Source organism: Synchiropus splendidus, chromosome 7 (assembly GCF_027744825.2).
Source record: "Synchiropus splendidus isolate RoL2022-P1 chromosome 7, RoL_Sspl_1.0, whole genome shotgun sequence".
NCBI classification, from domain to species: domain Eukaryota; kingdom Metazoa; phylum Chordata; class Actinopteri; order Syngnathiformes; family Callionymidae; genus Synchiropus; species Synchiropus splendidus.
The window spans coordinates 26,926,870-26,946,491 of record NC_071340.1 but is presented as its reverse complement, the minus strand read 5'-3'; positions in this window follow the sequence as shown (position 1 = coordinate 26,946,491).

Sequence of the window (19,622 nt, the reverse complement as noted above, 5' to 3'; positions counted from 1 at the left end):
GCGTGCGAGCGGCCGCGCCACGCACCACCTCACGCAGCGGAGGAGCGAAGAAAGCCGACAAAGTCATTCATTCATAAAATCTCAATGTGTGACGATGACTCTAATTACAGAGCACGTCGGCCCCAATTAGCCTCCAGCGTCTCCACTGTTTCATTCTTCATTAACAAAGCCTTGGTAATTACAGGTTCCATGAGCGGGTGGGGGGCGGGGGGGTTAAGGTATTAGCGAGCAGCGCAGCGAGCTGTTAATGCCGTCCACGTCCATCTCCAGCAGGAGACACCAGCGTCTCCTGTTGTTGGTGGAGGTGTTGTTCCATCAGGCCCAGTCGGCAGCAGAGCTAGGGAAATGACTCGGTGATGACAGCAGCCCGGCCGCTGCCGAGGCCGGAGCGACGTGTTAATTACAAAGGTAAAGCCTATTATAGCCAGCAAGGACACCTGCTGGTCGGGGAGCGGGGCCAGCGCTAACACTCGAGCTGGCTCCGCTGGGGAGTGGATCGCACTCGGATTAGCTTCTCACACGCCACCGCCATCGCTTGACATTCAAGTCCCCCAGGAAGCTTCACAGGTGGAAATTAAATGTTCCGTGGTGGAGGGTCATCACTTTAGAGGTCTGGGTGTGGGACACGGGGGGGGGTCAGCGTCAGGTGGGGCGAGACTCCTCATGGAGGGGGAGCTTTTGTTACACACGGGCCGAGGTGGACACGCCACCACAGAATCCAGCATTTAAACTCGACTCGACTCTTGAGGAGTCATACATGGGGTGAGTGCAGGGGTGGCCACGTCACACACTGTGGCTGTTATGGGAGGACACCAGGCCAGAAGGTATCACACTTCACTTTATTGTGTTGCTATAGCATGAGAGAACCAGGAGAACGTGGAATTATGGTATGATATAGGCTCTTATTATGTTTTTATTTGGTTTAATATCATTTTAGAAAATATTTATTTTATGTGTTTTTCCACTTTTTGTTCATGTGTGCCAAAGATATTTCTAAATTTAATTTAACATATGATGAAACCATTACTGGCTATGAAGAAGAAAACAGACAGAAAATATTATCCGTAACAATTAAAATAATCAACAAGTTTTGGAATTCAATCGGCAATGACTCATTTTCTTACTCTTCATGACAAATATGCTATAAAAGTTGTTACATTTTTTCCTATAATAAATGCATAAATAAAATCAGTGATGAAGAAGTAACGCTTCGGTGTTACAGATGAGAAGTCTATAAAAATCTGTGCTGTAGTAAATGTAAGCAGCATATCAAATGCAGACAGCGTTTAGTGGGCAGAATGCTACAGCGCCACCCACAGGCCTGGCAAGGGTACTGCATCTTCCAGTAGGAGTCACCCCATGGATCACGACCCTTCACCAACTGGCTTTGAAGTGAGGCTGTGACAGAGGTGAAAAACCAAAGTCTCGAGCAGCGGGGAACGGTGTTTCTGAGGCTTATAAACAAGGTCAAAAATACCCTTGACGTGACTCACAGCACAACTGTTGTTTGACATTATTTAAAACAAAACGTTTATAGACAACCAAAGTGGTAGTTCTCTTCACCTGGGTCACCCCGGGTCAGCTACATTATGGACCCGTCCACTGTGAACATTTCCTCACTGATCACACAAGGTGATGAAACATGGCAAAACTGCATGATAATTTTGTGTTTTGCGAGCCTCAGCAAATGAATAAACAAATAAACGTTGACATTACAATGAGACCACTGTGAGTTTCTTGTTTATTTGGCTGGGGTTATATATTATTTGTTTGATAGTATACTATTTTTATCCCCGCATCAGCAGAATGGAAGCTCCAACTGCTTGGCTAGGGCTCAGACCTGATAAGTTCCAGTTCAAAAGAAAAGTTGCTCCACCGTTTTGGCGAATATTCCTTCCTTTCCTGACTGTTTTGTGATGGGTCAGAACAGGAAACAGAGAGCCGCACCGGGTCAGCATGGTTGGACCTCACAAAAACCGTGAAATCATGACGTCCGCTCCTGATCCGATCCCTCAAGCACAATCACGTCACGTCAAGATTCTTAATCTCTATCATCATTTTCAGCCAATTCAAAAGCACTTCTGTCTTCACACTGACCTTTCAGGGAATTGAGGTCAGCGCTCAGGTCCAACCCACAACATGGGGATGTGAATGTGCCATGGAGCTGGGTGAGAGTGATGCCCCACATCTCCGGCTACATGAGCATCCCGCCCCCTCCTCTCCCTCCCCCCTCCCCCCTCCAGAAGTCATGAAATGGCTTTGGATTTCCTGGCTGAAATCAAAGCAGCAGCATTCCTGGCGTCGCAGCGCGGCGCTGCCCGTGCTCCACTTCTTACAAAGACGTGCCACATTACAACAAGCCCTGGATTCAACTTTGCCAAATGAGGCTGGCTCTCTGCAAGAAAATGATATGATCAACTTCACAGCCATCAGGGGAGCTTGTGTACATCTTGCCTAGGGTCTCGCATCCTTATACATATTCAAGAGTCTTCCGCAGTTCATTATAAACAACAAGAAACCCTTCTTTTTTCCATCCCAGATGTTCACTACAAGGGAGAAATACAAAGTCTTCCTAAATTATCACCAGAGCAGCTCCTCACGCAATTAGGCTTTAACTCTTCACCGTCTCACAACTGGGTCTCGCATGAGGAACATCAAACGTGAGTCTGGCTGACGGAAGTCTCTCTGTGTGTTGCTCCATTAACAAGCCAAGGACAAACAGTGAATTAGTACTTTACCGGTGCTGTCCTTCAAGGCCGTTTGACGTCACACGCCTGAGCAATGGACCCGGGTGAGGATGGTACCACACGTGCATGTGCTGAGAGCACCTGTGTCAGATGGAGGGAGGACGGAGGACAGGATCGTTTCTGTGTCTGTCTGCTTTGGGTTTTTCCTCACACGGTCCATTTTGATTTGCTGAGTCCTGTATGGAGACTTGAGTGAAGACCCTTGGGTGAAGCATTACTTGACCAGCATGAAATGAGAGACCCACTCATGCCGTCGCACTGGGACGGCAGTAGGCCACGTTTGTTTACGTCCACCCCGTGCAGTGTTCGGGTGACGCCGCACTAGCTCAGTTCTGCTTCTTACGTCCCTCTATCCAGAGTCGCTCCCAGGCCAGTGAGGAGGTCTCGTCCCTCCACCTGGTCCAGGGTCGATATCTTTCATGAACCTTAGAATCCACTTTCTCAGTGGAACTCTGATGGTTCACCAGACCTCAAATACAGTATCTGTCCAACAGCGAGGGATATACTGCATGTGGGGGCGTTGAGGTCCACCAGAGGGGTCTGTGGTGCAGAGAAGCTGACAGTCCTGAGCTCAACAGGAGGCACCTTCCTTGTGCAAGAGCTACATGATCACTGCTGACTCCACAGTCGCCATGTTGGTTTGGGAGTTAGTTGTTGGCATAAGCTTGTGACTCTGGACTGCTCCCTCTGGTGGGTATATTGGTGAACAGCAACACCAATGCAGAGAACACATGGGTGTGATCAGTGACAGTAACATGGTTTGATATGGACGGGTACATTTTCGCGGGTAAAGTGAGAGTAAATAGGCCTCAGGACTGGTGGTTTCATGATGGCTGCCACGGAGGCATCTATCAATATCACTGGTATGTCTTTCTAAATATAGAATCCTTTCAGCCGCTGCATCAGTTTAATTTTACAACCTGCTTTTTCATTATTTTCAGGGCCTCCGAAACCTCACAGTGCATTTTTAATGACATGAATTTTAAACTGTCACATTAAAAAACAGTGATTCCAAATGATTGATTCAGTTTTTTCTCCCGAGTCCAACTGAACCTCTCGGCCTATCAGCTTCTCCTGTCAGACTGTAAGGCAAAGATCACAGGAGGCGCTCCAGGAACCAATTGCTGTCTCAAGGCAATCCATCGTTTTTCACCAGTATAAACATGTAGCTGGCAAAATTGAGGATGAAGTGAGAGTTTGTCATCAGGAGAAGTTCCGATATCTTGATGAGACCTTGCTCGTCTGGTGCTTTCGTGGCTGATCTCAGCGCTCCATGGCTGATCGCCGATCCTGCTGCTGCTGCTGCTGCTGCTGCTGCTGCTCAGACCAAGCTGGCGGCTTCTAATGAGACAGGCGTACGGGAGCTGTCACACTGACGCGGCGTCTCCTGACACATGAAAATGAGAGCCATGATTCGCACGCTGGGTAGGAAGGGAGAAAAAGTGGGGAGGGAATGGAAGGGTGAGGAAGTGAGAATGGGCGGGGGGTGGGGTGCCTACCAGCTGTCAAAGGGCTGAGTGACAGGTCAGAGAAGGTGGCTGAGCAGCCGAACCCCTGCGACGGCCCTCTGAGTGACAGCAGACGAGAGGCGCGTCTCCAGGCGGGCGGCTCGCTCTTCGCCTCCATCCCCGTTCACCAGGCCGCGGCACCAGCCGAGCCTTTACCATGCCTTCCTACAAAAATCCAAATAAAAGTCCTCCATTTGATTTTAGGCTGCGATGAAAGCGCCGGCATCACAGACGCTAAGTATCTGAGTGTAGTAAAGCATATCTGGCGACGGCTTCAAGATGCCCTGCAGACACGCCGTTCTGAGCGATGACGGTGGGATGATCTCTCCATTGCAATGATTCTATCTGACAAGGTGTTCTGTCACATCTAAGAGGCTGCTTCCCTTGAAGATCCAGGTGCTCTCTCCGTGTCGCTCACATCCGCACGATGCTGGAGACGGGGAGACAGGCCCCGCGTCCCGTTTCATCTTCTCCGGGAGAGAGAGGGAAGCAGGCGCTCAGGCACGGCGACACTCCCATCCTTCAAGGTGTTGGTGTTCCATCTGCTGGAAGGTCCGGCGGGAATACTTCCCTCTGAGCTCCTTCCTCAGTCCCGGTGAGCAGCCTTTCAAGTCAGACAGGATACCAGACAGGAATCCCAGCTAACACTCGGCTTCACTTAAGACTTCAATGTTGACAGAGAGAGAAGCCGAGCCGCCTCTTATCTCTGAATGATCTCATTTCTTCCCTCAACAGCCTGGATTCACATGCCAAACTCAAAACACATGCCGCCTGCTGATGTGCCGCTCTACTGTAGCCACAGCGCCCTGCTACTACGGTGGAGTAGTACAGTAAGATACAGTACGACAGAGTCTCACCTGGGTGGGCTGGAGGCAGCCATGTTGATCCAAACGTTGCTCTGGCTTGCTGCTATGGTTGGCCTCTTAGAACAGGTCGGTCAACCTCCTGCAACTTCTGCCGTCTTCTAACATTGTATTCAAGACCACACCACCTGAGGCCGAGTCATCATCGAGACTGGAGAGGATCAAGATTGAGACGAGAGACCTGAGACTTGAGAGAAGACCAAGACATTTGGAGGTCGAGACCAAGTCATTATCGAGACTGAAGAGTATCAAGATTGAGACTAGAGACTTGAGAGAAGACCAAGATATTTGGAGGTCAAGACCAAGTCGTTATCGAGACTTCAGAGTATCAAGATTGAGATTGTTTGCATGAGGAGGTTAATGAGTGTTTAACCGTGAGTTAACTCAGCATCAGTGCGATTATTCAAGGTCAATATCAATCTAAATATTTGAATCTCCATGAACCACGATGCTTTATCATTTCTGACGTCTCAAAATATTGTACGCTGTACTTTGGATCTATTAAGATACAATAAACGTTCTGGAGATCCTGGAGAGGAACCCACCGTACTTGGGTTCTGCCCGTCTCCCTGGAGTCAGCTGACTGGAATCCTTACCCTGAGCTGACCTGAGAAGAAGATATAGAACCAAGGTAGAACCAAGATCCAAGCCACCTGAGCCTCTGTCAGACCACGTGACCAGGACTCCAGTGGTAGCTTCTCCATAAAGCGCCGCAGAGGTCTCGCTCTCCCACAGCTCTCCCAGCTTTAGGACTTAAGGGAAGAGATCCCTAGAAGCGAGGTCGCTCTGTGGTCTCGGGTGGATTCATCCATACTTTCTTTCAGTTGAACATGTGAGGACGTAACGATGTGACACTTCCCATTGATCCCTCCAAACCTAATTACACTCCACAACTTGTCACTGCTCAGCTACGTAATGACTTTTTCTATTTTCGCATATAAACACCTCCATCCGATGTTTCGCAATTCTATTTTCATTTCATTTTCAACTTGTTGGAAGCCTCATGAGAAGCAAGTTAAAAGACCAGCAGCTGCTGCTGACAGGAAGTTGGTGCAGGTTGTTGGTGAAGGTGAGCCACAACAGAAGAAAGAAGAACTTGAAGTCCCAGATGTGCGCCAATCAATTCACATTACAGCCCCTCACACGCCTGGAGTGGACTCACAATGGTGTTTGGAGGTGCTGTGAGGAGGCCAGGATCCTGTCCGCGCCTGCTGAACTGTACATTTCTGTAATGATGCGCTTTATTTATCGACGTTTCTTGAAAGCCTGACAGTCCATTTTCGCCAGACTGAGTCTGACAACAAAGCAAATGGCATGGATTTTTCATCACTGTTCTCTTAAAGTGGACAAAATGTGAATCGTGAGAGGGCAAAGGCAGAGGTGGGGCATCTCCTGTGAGTGCTGGAAAATGGTGCCGAGCACTAAAAGTGGCAGAGACAAAAACAATGCTGGAGAGTCCATGAAAAGCTGCAGCTGAATCGGTGGCGGTGGGAATCAATACAGGTACTTCAGCCAAGGCTTGAGGACGGAAACAGATGGGAAGCACATTGACGTTCAAGGATAGTGGAGCACTGCAGTGATGGTGAGCTGTATTTGTGTGTGTGTGTGTGTGGCGGGCGGACGAAGGTGGCCTATCAGGCCTCACCTCTCCAGTGGAGTGGTAAATCAGCCATCAGCCATGTGACAGGCCGAGCACCCCCCAACCTCTGTTCTGCCCAATGAGACATGACCCTCTCGGCCCGCTCGCCGCCCCCTCCTGAACAGAGCTTTGATATCCCTCTCCGCTCCACTGACCAACTGATGGGAGGGGGGACACCCGCAGCATTCCTCGGAACCAGCCGCACGGAGCAGCTGAACGCATCCCTTCATGCAACAAAAGCCCAGAGGAGCCACGTCGGCTTTTGGGAAGGAGCGTTGGGGTGCTGGAGGAGAGGGGGGGTGGGGAGGTCGTGATGCGTGCTGGGCCCCTTCAGCCTTTCGGCCTGATCAGGCGGGGTCATCAGCCGAAACCGCCGGTGACCCGGCAGGAGCCGACAACTGCTTCCTGTCTGCTAGCATTAGCACAGCCAGCAGTGAAGGGCGAGGATAAGCCGATGGCACCGTGGGGCCGTGGCACTGTGACCCCCAAAACTCACCTGGGGAGAATAAAGAAGCAATGAGACAAAGTCACGAGTTTATCCACCTGTTAAAGAATGTTCTTCAGTCACCTACACAAGTCTGGCAAAGTCATCACAAGTGCATGATTTCACGTGAATCCACAGTGTGGAAACATGTGGAACACATGGTGTACACACAACTCTGGAATAACCAGGAAATGTGCCTTTAAAAGGAACAGTCAGGAGTCCTCACCTGCAAAAATGTGACTCACAAAGTGACCAATGAAACTCTTTTGTCTCTCATACTGAGGTGTCCTCCGCTGACTTGGATGGACCAGAGATGTTGAGATGACGTCATGTCATCACGCCAAACGCTCACATTGTCCCACAAATGTTGCCACCAAGGGTCGCGCATCGGACGTGAAGGATCCTGCATCCTAAATGTCCAAATCAAACTGATGCAAATGTAGAATAGAGGGAAGTAAGAAGTGGTAGTGACTAGTGCAGCGTCAGCCGAACACTATACGGGGCGGACCTAAACCAACATGGCCGACAGGCTGTTTCTGAGCCTCTACATCCCTCTCGACCCTATAGAACAGATCAGCAGCTGCTGTTTGAATGAGCCGCTCACACACAAACCTTTACCTCTCTGACTCCGCCCCCATCCAAACCTCTTTTAGGCTCCGCCCTTGTGAGCAGCTCCGGAACAATCTCACTCATTTAACGTCAGTTTTAATTTTGCATGGACAGTTATTCATTTATTCAGTTATTTTGTGTGTTTCTGCCTGAAACGTCTTTTGCATATAAAACCTTTTTTAGGCTAAAAACGGTCACTAGTTTTTTACAGGCTCATTTGCAAAGGTCTTTATTTCATTTATATCATGTTGTTGCAGAATCACAGATGATTGCATTTTTGGCTGCACTTGTCAATTAAAATAAGTCCTGGAGGGAGTAGGGGAGTCAAGTAAGGCACAGTGAGTCCTGCCAAGGACGTTACGAGGAGCAACAGTGAGTTGTTTCGTCCACACCAGGAGAGTACTCCTCCAGATCCAAACTGACCATCAGCAGCTCACAATTGTCAACATCACCGTTCCAAGACCCACAGGAGCAGTCGGGTGCTGCTGGGGGATCCACGTGAGAGGAGGCCTGTAAACCCACCATCTGAGGCTTCCGGCTTAAACACGAAGAGGATGTCGGGGTCAGGCTCCTTGAAGACATCCTCAGTGTCTGGTGAAGAGGGTCATGACCAAGACTGTGAGTGGCCACAGAGGCAGCCACAGCGTGTGCGATGGTGCCTGCTAACACATCACGGTCTGGTTTCTAAGCTGTCAGGCAAAGAGCGAGCCACATCTGAGTGTTTGGTCAACAGCTGTGGTGAATAAGCCCATGTTCCACGTGGGCCACACATCCTTGGATAGTCAGCCAAACTGCACCACGAGGTTGCAGAGAAAGCATCTTGCTGACACACGGGTTTCCAAGCCAAACATGATCGTCTCAGAGTAGCCTCTCTTGTGTGGTAGGTTTCCAGCGAGAGCGTCAGCAACGTCAGCCCCGTGTGTCAGAGCGAACCAGAGAGCGTATCTATGGCATCAGCGTCCGGGTGAAGGCTCTGGGGTGTAACTCTCTGGAGGCTGGTGAACACACTGCATATGGAGCAGCGCGGCGTGAAGACTGCCTCAGCCCCGGCGCCGTCCTCTGTGACACCATCTCACTGTTGCACTCGCTCGCACTCCACTTGCATCACTTCAGGAGTGAACCCATTGGCGGCTTCGGAGGAAGGCGAGGGCTCAGCCTGGCTCGGCCAGGTGAAACGTCTTCGCAGGATTACAAGCCAGAATGAACAGTTTTGGGATTGACTTCCGAGTGACTCTGCTCTTCACCAGCTGTGTTTGTGTGTTCGTCCACTTTCACCAGGAGCTATGGGGACCAGCTAACTCTCCTGTACACGTCACCCCTGCAGGTTCACAGTGAGAGATTGCTTTGGCACGTCCTTTTCTTTCATCACACTCTGTTTTTAAGATGCTCTAGTGTTGCACATTGTAAATGGCCAGCTCCCATACTCTCCTACACTGTCTTCAAAAGAGAGTCTTGTCGAGTGTTTTACATTTTGATATTATATAACGTGCTTTCCCTCGGGATGAATAAAGTTTTTCTGATTCTGATTCACTCCTGCTGTGGAGTATGTGAAGGTCTTCTTCTTGAAGAATGGGCTGGTCATGAATCTGCTGTTTCAGATTAATAATCCCAACAACAATAAAAGATTGAACACCCATGAATTATGCTCCTCCCTCATCACCGTTAGCAATGAACGTCTTTTGATTCCATTTCTCATGTCAGTGGTTTATATTGCAGCTGCTTCAGGATGTAGAGCAGGGTGCAACCTGTGGCCCACGGGCCATTTCCCGGCCTGAGGATGCAGTTTTGCAAGTTCTGCTGTGTCAGACTGGAGCTTTCAGAGGCTACGAGCTGACCTGGACCCCAGAAGCTCCCTGGACATGTAGTGGATGGAAAGGTCAGGTTGTAAGGCGACAATCCGCCACTTTACAAGTGATGAGTGAAGTTTACACTGTGGCTTTGATCGGTTCACATTTTATCCTAAACACTTTGTGTTTTCCATTGTTTGTGATTTTGCTTTAGAAATCGCAAAGTTTCCTCTACAGCGTTGTTCTGTGTCATTGTTATTTAGCAGGTTTGTGTAATTCATTTGATAAAAATAGTGACTTTTCCGTGAGATGTAGTTGTGAAAAAACAATCGGCATAAATCGGTATCTGGAAGAGAAACAAATGACCATGGTGCTGCCCTGCCTTTGACATCAGGAGCGCCGCTGGTGGTAATGCTAACACAGTAAAGGCTAACTTCCCTCTCTGCTGTATTCTCCTGCAACGGCTCGAACAGCCTGTGTTTATGCGACTAGGTTCCCTGCAACATCCGACCGCCACCGCTCCTGTTCTTACTGCGCTCCATGTCTAAAACAGCTCATGGTAGCTGGTCGCCTGCCAGGCCTTCTCCGTCCCTCCTCCACCAACACAACGGCAATATTGAGAGTCAAGCTGTTGTTTGTTGTCAGGCGCGGCGGCGGCGGCGGCGCCTCTGTGACATCACCAAACAGTGTGCAAGGGACTTGACCGCTGCGCGAGGACACTGAGGCTGGAGAAGGAGACATCAAACCCCTGCAGATGGGAAGAAAGAACGTCGGTGACACATCAAGGCGGCAGCCATTTACTGGCGATGAGAGAACTTCCCAACGCCAAATGTTACCACACGGCACAGCGCTGCGTTGGAAATGACATCAATTTGTCTCTTGACAGGAGGAATATTAACAGCTTCTGTCCCATTATCTCCACCGTGGATACAGCCTTTTATTGTGCCGCGTATTGTTGGTGAGTAAGTGGAAGGCAGCGCGCCGCGGCGTGGCACGCCAGCTCCTGCCACTTCATATGTAGGACATGTTGTCTACATCCACTTAGCTAATTAGGAGCGTCACAGGAGAAGATCAAAAAGATCTGGGAAGCAGAGAGAAAGAGGAGTCTCCACCAACTTTGTTATATCATAATCCCTGCTCCTTCAGCCTGATTAAAACGTTTCCAGAAGAATGTGGGCTGCCCGGCGAGCGGCAGCGCCACGGCAAGGCTCGCCCAAATATCACAGCCTCCTCATTAGCGAGGGGGGATTTCATTTGCGATATCTCACTGAACACTTTGGAGATGGGCTGCTATTTACATTTAAAAGATCCAAAGTGGCCGACTGAAGCTACCTACTTCTCTTCTTAATTGCTGGCTTCAGTTGTCCATGAATATATCTACTTTATTACCAGCGCTCATTACTGGGGTTGCACAGAGAAGGAGCCGGCTCCTCTGTTATTTCGATCCGCCGCTCCCCCCCCCACCCCCACCCCGCGCTCCTCGGCAGGCAGGACCACATCAGAGTTCTCCCAGTGGCCAAAAAGACACAAACAATCGAGAGGGATTAGACTCTAATCCTGTTTTCACTTTCATCTGCCAAATATTCAAAAGGGAAGAGCCGTGAAGCATTGAATTCTTCAAGGATGGGCCCCACGGAAAAATAGGGGGGAAACATCCTAAACAATGCAGTGGTGAGCGGATTACAACTTTTAAATGACAAGAAGACAATGAGCTTAACGCGGAGAATTGGACCATTCTGAATAAATTGGGCACAAAGTGTGCAAAGTCAACAATGGGACGTGACTTTCTTTAACCCCTTCAACTCCTCATTCATGCAACGTGAGCGTCGCTGTGAGCTCAGTCGCTTCACCTGCATTTGTGTTTGTCATAAACATCCCAGGATTCAGGTCAAGAGCACAGACCTCATGTGTTCACCTTGGTTGAAAGTTGAGAGACCTTTTTATTTTGCACGACTCAGCATGGTTTCATGTGACAGTTCACATTGTAGTTTGTGTTGTCTTCAAGAAAATAAACTCTAATGTCAATTTCCAATCCACATCGGGTCCCACAATATGTCGTGTCAAATTTGACTTCACATTCAGTTTGGGACCCACCATCACCTTGAATTGAATTTGAACTTTATTAAATGAAACGTACCGTTTTTTCACAGAAAATGTACACTTTGCAAGTCCATGTTCAGATTCAGGAAACTTTATTGAGGAACACAGACACATCACAAACATCCACTCTGTCACAACAGTGAAACACCTGCTACAGCTCCCTTCAGTAAACACCATCACAGAGAGCCACTTATGGAAAACACTGCCGTCGAGACTAAATGTTGATTTCAAACCCACATCAAACGTATAATAAGATCTCTTTCAACCTGATGTGAGGGACTGGGAAGGAGAAGAGAAATGTGCCTCATATATATAACTCAGTATTACAGTGTCATTATTTTTTTTAAGTCACACAAAAGTGCCGTTGTGACCCACATATGGGTCCTGACCCATCGGTGACATAGAGGACCCCTTCCTCACTCATGTGGACTTCTGCGTCCTAATCTGACGCATCACATCAGGCCTTCAACTGACACCATGGCTAAAAAGAAAGACAGAGTCTGGGGCTTGGCTAAGCCATCAGATGGCGCTCCTTCCACTCTACATGCGTGTCACTTACACAGCTCCTCAAATGATTCAGTCAGGGTCACTTTGTCAGCACTGTCAGTGAAGAGGAGAGCCAAGTGTGGGGCTATATATACCAAGCCACATTAGCATTCCATCACCGCCTGGAGCATTACGTGGGGGAGGAAAATATTTTCCTCCTTTGAAATGCATCAACGTGCAACGCAGAAAGGTTGAGCAACAGCAAAGTTCCCACTTCCCAACATGACAGCATTACGTTGGGTGTGAGAAGCCGTTGGCGTCGCATATTGACGGCAGTCAAGGGGGCGACGCAGAAGCCGCCTTCCATGTTGACACCTCAGGGTTTCAGTTGAATCAAATGTTTCCCCTCCAGCGGCATTTCCTGAGGTTCAAGGATGATCATGACTAGCATCAGGATACGGGGTGACAATAGTAACTTCAGCCGCCATTACATGCTGCGCGGTGGGAGCTCTGCCAACCAGACTTTACGAGCAGTGTTCAGAAAAGTTGGCAAGATATTGACCAATCACGTCTTTGCCTCCCTCTTCCCCCTCATGCTCTCTCCTGGTGCTGATTCCTAGCTAGCACAGATGCTAACGCTAACTCCGATCGCACCACCAATCTCACAACATTGATCGCAGATGGCACTTGCCTATGTGAGCTCAGTGTTGGTGTTGTGTGATGACACAAGAGGGTCTCTTTAAGGTTGTCAACCAGCTGAAAACAAAGAAACCCAAGATGTTGGCGAGGCCAAGGCTGCCCGAGCTACTTTGCTAGCAACAGTCTCAAATGGTCTTGTGAAGCATCAGTCCAGCTGAGAAATGGTGCCAGCAGTTGTTGTCATTCCTGCGGCCGTCTCAGGCCTCCACATGGAGTAATACAAGCTGTTGTGTAGCGGCGCTCCAACTGCCGACCGGGGTCCCTGAGGGGAGATTGAGTCTGCCATATCAACACAGGAATGACCTTGTTTCCCTCAGGATGCCCTCCCCCATCCTCCATACATCACACAAACACATTACAGGCCGGGACAACGCACACCTGACCTGTGTCACTCAACACTTGGACACATTGGCCTGAGCCAACCTGGCAAAGATACAGGGGGAGGTGTCAGGGCTTTAAAAAGTTGTCATGTTTAGGAAGTTGTGGTGGTCAGATCAGCTCGTAACTTTTCACTTCATCAGGAAACGCAGAGCAGGTTCAGATCCGAACGCTCGGCGAACATGACTCAATCCCGAGCAACGGTGGACCATCCAGGTCAGGCCAAACAAGTCGCACACAGGGAGCAGACATCTGGTCAGTGTTTGCTGGAATTACATCTGTAGCTTTTGTCACAGTTTTAGTTTGCGGTGCAAGCTGTGTTGTCTTGCTGTCAACGCCTCGCTCCGGCCAAAGCCGCTGGATTACTCTCCGGCTGGCGGCTGCTGGTCCAGAGGGGATGGGAGAAACACATTTGATAGTCCTGACGGAACAGGCCGGACCGATGAGGTTACAGCTGAGACATGAAGACGGGCGTGAGGTCCTCCGTGGTGCGCCTCACCATCACGACCAAACTGTGAACCGGCTTGATTCCAAGCCACAGACAAGTTTTCCACATGAATGAAAAGCTAATGAGGTCATTTCAGAGAGAAGCTTCAGGCTGACCAAGGACTGAAGTCACACTTCCAACAAAGCTCACCGTGCTATTTAGACATGGCTGACTCGTAAATCAACAGCACCTCTGCTAAACTAATTGACAGACTCATTTCCAGACCGATGAATTATTTGAAAAGGTTCTGAGACCAAGCACTTTCAAGCATGTCTGTGGTTTAGTCCCAAAAGTTGCAAAGTTCTACGTCAACCAGATAACCTCCATCTAGTCTGCCTACGACGCTTCTGTGCCGCCGCCAGCAGCGCAGGGAACAAAAGCTGGAGAGTCAAAGTTAAGGGTGTTTGTGTGCATTTTTTTGTTGAGATTTGTGGCGAACTGGCGGGAGAAATGGCAAAATAATGGCATGGTATCAGATTTATCAAGCATTTGCACATTAGCATTCCGTCTTTAATTAGCATGCTCCGATCGTAACGTGCTAGCAAAGTGTTCTCATACATAAGGCGTCGCATATACGGTTGTCAAGTGGACTTTGTGGTCAGGTGACGCAGAAGTCACCTTCCATGTTGCTTGTTGACGTGTTAGGCTTTCAGTTGAATCCAATATTTCCTCTCCTGTGGCATTTCCTGACATTCCTCACGGATGCCCGTGGATCAGGTGACGCTTGGAGCTGACCACCGTGAGCTCTCCTGGTGGTTGATGTTGCATGGAATATGCAAGTTCCATCAACTTGTATATAAAAGCTTAGTGTGGAAAAGTGACAGAGTACTAGTGGCTAGGGCGCTACTTTAAGGAGAGTCTGGTGAAGTGATGCGCTACAGCGCCAGGGAACAGCATGGATACATGACGCCACGGGAGTGAGAACGTGTTGTGTTGTGTGTTCCTGGAGACAGCCTCTCCTAACAAACGGGACAGGTGCGACAGGTCTGAGGCGACTTTTGCCGCTTCCAATGCTTGAAAAACCAGCCAGGGCCCTGTTTTACGGTGACGTCTGCAGAGAGGGAAAATACATCACCGAGAGGAAGTGAAGTAGATGAGGTAGTGAAGCAGAGTTCAGAAGCTGAATGGGCTCAGACACCGCAGAGTCCAAATCCTTTGGTCCTTCGGCAGTAGAAGACGATTCTGCCCCTGCAACCCACCATGGAAACCAGTGTGTCGTCCAGTCGCAGTGGACACTCTGTAACAGGAAATACTTTGGAATGTATGAGATCAACCTGATATACCCTCTTATCTGAACTCTTGCTTGAGTGACTTACGATGTGTGACACTGACAATTGTCTCTTCATCCCTTCCACTTCTCTCATTATGTTCTGACACCTGGCATCCATCTTGCCTTCCTTCTGAGCTCGCCATCATCCAGATCCCCTCTGAGTAGCAGAGATGGAAGCGAGGCATTAAAATTTTACGAGCCGAGCTTCAGAGCCACATGCACGTTTCAGAAGCAGACTGGCTGATTTATGGCCCGCGACACACATATATTTCATTTGTAACCAAAGACTTCCTCCTTCTCTCCGCCTGCTCAGAACTCTGGGACAGGCCGTGTTTTCTCAGGTCAGGGGTTAAACAAAGGAAAGAGTGTTGGCCGCAGTTGTCGAGCCTGCGGCGACACCCCTCCTCCTGTCTGGGATGTGAGCAGAGCAGACTGGGACACATCAGGGTTAAATGCTGGGCTGTGATATCCGGCAGGTGGACCAGGAGGTGGCATCTGAGCAGCCTGTCACATAAAAACTGGAGTCTACAGGCCACTCCTCCTCACTCCCGTCCCACTGTCTGACTGGCTGTAACACCAGTGGGGCGGCACCAAGCACGCTGGCGCTCCACAAGCTCGCCATCTTGCTGCGTAACATCTTGATTGGTTTTAAAAGGTTGGGCCTTCAAAGAAACATCCATTTAGACGAACAGAGCTGGACTTCAATCTTGCAGCACCTCTGAACGTGTGGATCCGTCCTAACCCAGACCCACATCGGAATTGCCTCCACTCCAGAGCCCAGAGGCTGAGAATCATATGTGAGAATCATATAATCCATGTATGAAGTGGATTTGGCTGCCCGATCTGGTCGTATCCTTTTCACATCCAGCAAGTGGACGCGTCCCATTGTCCCGGGTCCGGAACAGATCCCAAAGTACAGCCAGTCCACATGGTCACACTCGGCTAGTAGACACACCCTTGACCATAAATGAGTATTTCACCTGTAAGAACAAGACTCGTCAAAGACCAAACCACCTTGCCAACGTTGTCACAACCATGTAGCAAGATTGTTCAAGTCCTCACTGTGGTTCATGGTGAGGCCTGTCTGTCAGGACATATGGGCATGGACAACGTGCCCTTATGTTGGCCCATACACCCTCAAACCTGAAACTACAAAGTAAAGAGATGTGGTATTTACGAAAGCAAAAACGGTTGAGGTCAGGGCTAGCACTGGTAGAATGGTAGAATAACAGTGACACACTGAACCTTCACGCGTTGGAAACAATGACCAGAAAAAGAGGATCCACAGCTGGACATTCAGCATTGGAATGGCACATGTTGGACTTGACTTCTGTCGGTGTAAAGCAGTGAGGACATTTTAGATCTCAACCACATGACCCCTGATGGGTCCCGACAAAGGCGTGGACATTTGACCAATTTGGAGACTGAATTTTGAAAGGTGAGGTGAATGAAAGCTTCACATAAAGGAATAAAATATAACGAGAAAAAAACATGAAAAAATAACATGAACAAGAACAAGCTGGTCATGTGAATCAGTTTTCTATTTTCTGGTCTTGGGTTTTAAAACGTCTTAAAAGTCTGAGGGATCATCTGTAAGTTCCGGTCCAGCGACCTCAGCCTCCGAGGTGTAGGGCCACAACACGTCTCTGATGCAGGAGGGGGCCTGGCGGTTCAAGGCTCTGAAGGTCAGAACCAGGATTTAAAACTTGATACGAAGAATCAGCAACCTCGCTGCCGAATTGTGAACCTGCTGCAGGCGAGGCGGCTTACTTTCGGTCGGACGTGAGAATAAACCGTTACAGTGGTCTAAACAGGAAGACACAGTGGAGAGGTGGATAACTCTCAGTTGAAGAGCCACTCATCCTTCAGGGACAACTTTTGCCAACGTAGTGAGGTGGCCCTGGAAGGTCTTTGCTGATACCAGTGAGTTAAAGCCTGGATCTGGAGAGTGACTGATCATCTCGGAGACAAGTCCGTTTGTTGTATTTGTGCAGCCAAAGCTGACACGTAGCCTTTTCCTGGTGCTGCTACAGTAAAAGCACGGCGCGTAACTTGGACCCGGCACAGTGGCACATCTCTGCCGCGGCCTGTTAGAAGCCGTGTCCTGCTGCCTGTGGCCTTTGCTGCCCTGTTGTGGCGCATTGGTCCCCCCTGCACCGCTGCCCTGCCAGTTGGCAAGCCTAAGCCAGGAAACTGTCAGTGTCGATTGAGCTGAGTGGAAGAGGTCTTGCTAAAGGAGCCTTGCTCGTTGCAGGGCCCACCTCTGTTTCCAAAGCATGGGAATAAAGAGCTCTGCATTCCACAGATCTGAGCTGCCAGCTCTCCCCCTGCCTGCAGTTCACAGGGAACCCTGAATGAGATTAACAAAAGCGTTCTGTTGGACCCCTCTTGGCCAGCTTCCACATCAACAGCTCGCAGGGTCAAGGGTCACACTAACTACATTCATTCCCAGCAGACCCCTTGCTCCAAACACAGGCTGCCAGTCGCACAAACTCCCAGCTTTTCCTCTAATCCCTCCAGATATGTCTGATCTCTCCACATGTTTCTGCTCAATTAAAGCAATATCGCACCTCGCAAATGTAACGTTGGCGAGCAGTGGAGAGTGGAACGGCAAGGGAGGAAGGAAAATGAAAGGAAGACGAGGGAAGGACAGAAAAGGCACCTGGCATCTGCTCCTTCCTTTAGCAGAAGCACACAGACAGCACAAGGACGCGGTGGACTCGGACTCACTTGAGCCCTCGCGAGGCGTCCAAGCAGAGAGCAGCGCTTCTGAGTTCCTCCCTGTCGCTGAGTGGTCTCATTAGAAGAACGATTCGGAGCACACAGCCCGTGTGTGTCGTGGAAGAGCCACTAATGAACTAAGATATAAACAAACCTGTTAGAAACCAGCCTCTGAGGTTGGCTCCACCATACGTAGCCCCTGGCTGTCTGTGGATGCAGTGATTCAGCGATGATCGATAACCGTGATTCTTCAGTCAAGAAATGACCAACACAAAAACATATGACGCAAAGTAGGGCTGAAGCGACGCAAGGAACTCACGATACAACACTGTAATACCATGTAATACGAGAGAAAACCACCGATAGCAACACCATTGAATGGCCGATAATCAGTGGCCCATATCGGCCTCACTCGCATATCGTAATATATATTGATGTTTGGGAAGTGGACTTTTGTGTCCGATAATGACGCCACAGGCTGCCTTCTGCGTTGCATGTTCACGTGTCGGTGTTTCAATGGAGTAAAAAACCTTTTCCTTCCTGGGCAGCGGCAAAAATCATCGCCATGACCGAAACATGCCGCCATCTGAGGGGCACCATCCAGTGGCTCACCTAACCCCAACCTCCGTCTTTCTCTGCCCACGGCGTCAGGATGTGCAGCGGAAGACAGGACATGTGCTTCCCTTGAAGGTCTGAAGCATCAACATGCAACGCTGAAGGCTTCGGTGTCAGTTCAGGACTCAAAAGTCCACCTTCGCAACGTCAGTATATTCTGACACCACAGCCGCTCTCAGCTGCTGCTTCTCGTCTCCGCTCCTCCAGGAGATCGGCTCTGTGGGAGGAGCTGTGGACACTCTAAGGTCAATAAAACACCTGTGATTTCACAGGTTTGATGTGACACATGAGGCTCTTTAGCCTGTCAACATCCATATATGATGAGTTACAAGGTTCATAGTCCAGAGATGACCGTATAGGTCTGAGTATGGGTGTCGCTCAGCCTTACAGTGCGCTGCAGGTGAGTGAGACGTGTGCAAAAATGAGGAGAGGATCTTTCTGGGTCGGATCAAAGTCCGTGTTTCCCCCCCCCGCCAGCAGGGGCATCACCCGAAGGGAGGGCAGCGCAGGCCGCTACAGGAGTGGGAAGAGGTGGAGGAGCAGTGAAAGAGGCCGTGATGACAGCGCCAGTGCAACAGAGGATATTGCACTCAAAGACACAACATGGGACGCCAAGAGATTGAGTTTCAAAGTGGGAATAAGAGAATTTCCTGACCACTTCACCATCGCGTGTCAGAGGAGAAGAGAAGTCAGTCGTATGCAAGTAACACACCGGAGGGAAGAAAGTGGATCACGTTCTGTTGAGTCATAAATAGTTTCTGCTGGGAACCAACATGGTTGGATGCGGAGCTCTCAGTCCAGTCTCACGACAGCTGTCACTTCCACTTCTCCGCTCTGCTCAGTCCATTTACAGTCCACTGTTTTGCTTCCCTTATTGACACAGACTCCTCAGGAGCTGCTGGATTAGACGCATTGATCTCACTCGCGTCCCTCCAGTCGGCGGTGATAGGTAGTGAAGATCTTGCCTCTTGGTTCGGGGTTAGGGCTCTGAACTTGGGCTGGATCTCTGCAGCGGCAGCGTTGAGCTGGCCTCACTAGGCTCGGACACATGCTCATTCAGGGGAATTATCACCGGCCACATCGAACGACGATCATAAACAAGTCGAGGTAAACAAATGGGATTTTCAGGGCAATTATTTAGACTGTCACTGTGACAAAAACCACCATACTGATGTAGCACACAGAGAGTGCAGACCTCCAGCGAGCCACTCACTTCCACCCCATGTTGT